This window comes from Zalophus californianus, chromosome 1 (genome assembly GCF_009762305.2).
Source record: "Zalophus californianus isolate mZalCal1 chromosome 1, mZalCal1.pri.v2, whole genome shotgun sequence".
Classification (NCBI taxonomy): domain Eukaryota; kingdom Metazoa; phylum Chordata; class Mammalia; order Carnivora; family Otariidae; genus Zalophus; species Zalophus californianus.
Window position 1 is genome coordinate 181,631,353 of NC_045595.1, and position 4,761 is coordinate 181,636,113.

General features: G+C 46.5%; 1 pseudogene; it reads left to right on the forward strand.

Moving 5' to 3' along the window:
* The first annotated feature begins 2,103 nt into the window (after positions 1-2,103).
* Positions 2,104-3,434, forward strand: LOC113917129 (annotated as a pseudogene).
* The last annotated feature ends 1,327 nt before the right edge of the window (positions 3,435-4,761 follow it).

The window sequence follows — 4,761 nt, forward strand, 5'->3', positions numbered from 1 at the left end:
GTAGTTAAGGACCACATCTAGCTGTAAGGGAGTCTGAGAAATATGTTCTCTAGCTGAGCAACCACATGCCCAGCAGCAACTCTACAATGGAAGAATGGGAGAAATAGTTTTTTGACAGCTAGCTATTTCTCCCACCAGCTAACGGGAGTGTGAGGATGGTGGTCCACGGGGAAAGTATTGGATGATTACTAGGGGTATGTTCAAATAAGAAACAAACAAACAAAAACTCAGAAGTTTTCAGTAACATACTGCTCTGTTGATGCCAATTTTATATTTGGCTTATATCAATATTGAAATGGCAACTTATGCAGTGGATAACTACTTAAAGCCTTTTTATAACTACATCAGAGAATCGAATTGAGAAACCCTGTCACGGCGTCATGTACAAAAGCATTTTTGTTTGTTCTATATAAAAGGGGTGTAAGGCAAGGCATGCTAGAGCAAAAAGTCAACTCCCATGTATGAAGTATGTTCCTTAATAAATACCATGTCATGAACTGTCATATTTTAAGTCTACTTCTAAATATAACTTTCTGTTACTCTATGAATTCAGTGGCACTTGATCTTTTCAAAAATATAGCTGCCTAGCATCTTCTGATTTTTTTCTGTGACCCTCTCTTAGCTCTTACAAAAGTGGGATATACATATAACTTTAAACTAATTAAAATATTTAGTCATTTCAATTTTTATTCAATTATTTTTGCCTTTGTAATATTATTTAAAACCACAGGGAAGTACTAAATTACAACGTATGTATTTCTACAAATATTTGCTGGCCTACCATCTACAAGCCCTGTTTTGGGCACAGAGGATGAAAAAAGAAAAAAAATGGATGATGGGAATCCTGCCTTTAGTCAAATCATGGTCAGCCTTTTTAGGGGGGAATGTAAAGAAGGTTTACTTGTGCCAAAATGCCAACTGAAAAAAAGGGAAATTCTCTAGTTAGTAATACCAAATATATTTTCAAGTTCCTAAAATTAGATTTCTTGTTATTGACCATTTCTACTTTTTATTAGACAAGAATAAATTTTAAAAGTTTCCCTATTATAAGTAATAAGTTGATTTAATAAGTAATAAGTTTTAACCAGCACATGGTGTGTGTGCCAGCTATTACCAAGATGCCAACTAGAATACACCCACTGGGGGCCCCTGGGTGGCTCAGTCATTAGGTGTCTGCCTTCGGCTCAGGTCTTGATCCCAGAGTCCTGGGATCGAGCCCCACATCGGGCTCCTTGCTTGGGGGGAGCCGGCGGGGGGGGAGCCGGTGGCGGGGGAGCCGGCGGGGCGGGGAGGAGGGGAGAGCTGGGGGGAGCTGAGGGGGAGGAGGGGGGAGCTGAGGGGGAGGAGGGGGGAGCTGAGGGGGAGGAGGGGGGAGGAGGGGGGAGGAGGAGGGGGGAGGAGGGGGGAGGAGGGGGGAGCTGAGGGGGAGGAGGGGGGAGGAGGGGGGGAGGGGAGGAGGGGGGAGGAGGGGGAGGAGGGGGGGAGGAGGGGGGGGAGCGGGGGGGGAGAGAGGGGAGCCGGGAGGGGGCGGGGGGGGAACCTGCCTCTCCCTCTCCCACTCCCACTCCCACTCCCACTCCCACTCCCACCCCCACTCCCCCGGCTTGTGTTCCCTCTCGCTGTGTCTCTCTCTGTCAAATAAATAAAATCTTTTTTTTTTAAAGATTTTATTTTTATTTATTCGAGAGAGAGAGAATGAGAGACAGAGAGCACGAGAGGGAAGAGGGTCAGAGGGAGAAGCAGACTCCCCGCCGAGCAGGGAGCCCGATGTGGGACTCGATCTCGGGACTCCAAGATCATGACCTGAGCCGAAGGCAGTCGCTTAACCAAGTGAGCCACTCAGGCGCCCATATAAATAAAATCTTAAAAAAAAATAAAAAAGAATACGCCTAATGTGGCAGATGGATGAAGCATAAAGCTCAGAATCAAAGTATGCTAAAAGCTTATGCTTTTATTGTGAAAACTTATAATTCTTCATACTAGGAAATACAGTCAGTCATAGCAGGGAGGTTCATTCTGAAGTTTAAAAAGTCACTCCTAGCGCTCCTCGCGCCAGCCCCTGGGCTCTTGCGTGGTCCTTCCACCAGCATGGCTGAGGCTGTCGCCCTGAGGGAGATCTTGCCCCTCCAGGCCAGCCAGGGCAGCAACCAGATTCGCGGCAAATTCGGAGGGTAATCAGTGACGAGCATGGCATCAACCCTACCAGCATTTACCATGGCGACAGAGACCCGAAGCTGGAGCAGATCAACGTGTACTACAAGGAGGCCACCGGTGGCAAGTACGCACCTTGCACTGTGCTTGTGGACCTGAAACTGGGCACTATGGACTCCGCACACTTGGGACCCTTTGGGCAAATCTTCAGGCCAGATAATTTGGTTTCCGGTCTGAATTATGCTGGGAACAAGTGAGCCAAGGGGCACTACACAGAAGGTGAAGAGCTGGTCGACTTGGGGCTGGATGTTGTGAGGAAGGAAGCTGAAAGCTGTGACTGCCTGCAGGGCTTCTAGCTGACCCACTCCCTGGGTAGGGGGACTGAGCCTGGGATGGGTACCCTCCTCATCAGCAAGATCCGGGAGGAGTTCCCAGACAGGATCATGAACACAGTCAGTGTGGCGCCCTCGCCCAAGGTGTCAGACACGGTGGTGGAGCCCTATGATGCCACTCTCTCGGTCCACCAGCTCGTAGAAAACACAGAGAAAACCTATTGCATTGATAACAAGACCCCCTACATCTGCTCTGGAACCCTAAAGCTGACCACACCCACCTATGGGGACCTCAAATCCCTGGTGTCAGCCACCATGAGCGGAGTCACAACCTGCCTGCACTTTCCTAGGCATCTCAATACTGACCTGCACAAGCTGGCTGTCAATATGGTCCTCTTTCCCTGCCTGCACTTCTGCACGCTGGGCTTCACCCCAGTGACCAGCCGAGGCAGCCAATAGTACCCGAGCTCACCCAGCAGATGTTCAATGCCAAGAACATGACGGCCGCTACCTGACCGCGCCTGCAGTGTTCAGGGGCTACATGTCCACAAAGGTGGACAAGCAGATGCTGAACGTCCAAGACAAAAACTGCTGCATCTACTTCGTTGAGCAGATCCTCAATAACGTGAAGACAGCTGTCTGTGACATACCAGCCTGGGGGCTAAAAATGTCTACCATCTTCAGGAACAATAGCACGGCCATCCAGGAGCTGTTCAAGTGGATCTCAGAGTAGTTCACAGCCAAGTTCAGGTGCAAGGCCTTCCTGCGCTGGTACACGGGCAGGGGCACCTGCACTGGTACACGGGCAAGGGCATGGACGAGATGGAGTTCACCGAGGCCGACGGCAACATGAATGACCTGGTGTCTGAGTACCAACAGTGCCAGCAGTGTCAGCAGTACCAGGACACCAGGGCCGAGGAGGAGGGCGAGTTTGAGGAAGAGGTGGCCTAGAGCTGATACCCGGTAAAGCGTGTGGAAGCTGTGTGGACTCTTCATTCACTCACCACCTGTTTTCTGATGGCCATGTCTCTCTATGCACTTGCTCTTTTTCCTGTCTTGACGCCACATCCTGTACGGAGGCTGCCATTAAAGCATTTATATAGTGAGAAAAAAAGTCAATCTTCTTATCTTCTTAACTTGAAAATAATTCTAATGGCAATTAAACTCTTACCAAAAGAAATAAAACATAAAGAAGAATCAGTGTAGGAGGAGTTCTTTAAAGACCATCAAATTTAATATCTCTGGACTTTAGACAGGAGTCAATTTTATTTTTTTCAAGATTTTATTTATTTGACAGAGAAAGAGAGCACAAGCAGGGAGCAGCAGGAAGAGGGAGAGGGAGAAGCAGGCTCTCCACCCAGTAGAGAGCCAGACATGAGGCTTGATCCCAGGACCCCGGGGTCATGACCTGAGTCCAAGGCAGACACTTAACCGACTGAGCCACCCAGGCACCCCATTCTTTTTTAAGATTTAATTTAAGGAGTCAATTTTAAACATCTATAACATATTTTTGTGGACTACTGTATTTTTTATTATCTAAAGAGATATTCCTCCAGACACCTGTTCAATGTTTTCCTACCTTAAAGTCTTCCATATCCTCAAGACATGGCGTTATCTATCTTCCTCCTCAACGTCTTGGTCCTAGATACTCCTTACAGGATAATTTTAAGTTCGGTCCGAAACCATCACACACAAAAGCACTATGACATCACAGGTTAATTCAAAAACACATCACTAACATGCTTGTTAGTATCAAAACTGTCTCTAAAGAAACACAAGATGACATGAGCCTGCCTCATTCTGTTCCAAAGTATTTTCTGATGATAAAAAGAAAAAAAAATGTTATTGTCAAGTTAATAACATACTGAAAATGCTACAGTTAGAAAGACCAACTCTGTTGTCCCTGAGTAAAGTGTGGAACCTAGGAGAAGAGTCTAACGAGAGGCTTTTGTTATTAACAGAGTGGAAGTGAAGGCTTTAAAGTCCTACTTAGCTTCCTCTACGAGAAGTGCCTATCTAAATACAGAAACCACATGGAAACAGATGGCTTGGAATGTTCCAGCCTCTTTGACTATATAAATGTATATGGATCCTCCTCTGTCACCAAGACCATCAGTGTAAACAACTGGTAGTTTACAGATTATATAATCCATTTCGGCTTGGAAAAATATCTCTCCTGGCTCTTTTTAGACAGTCTCTTACATAAGGTACTAAAATGTACCCTATCAAATAAGTTAACACACATATCAAAATGCTTTATTTCCATGGAGAAAATTAA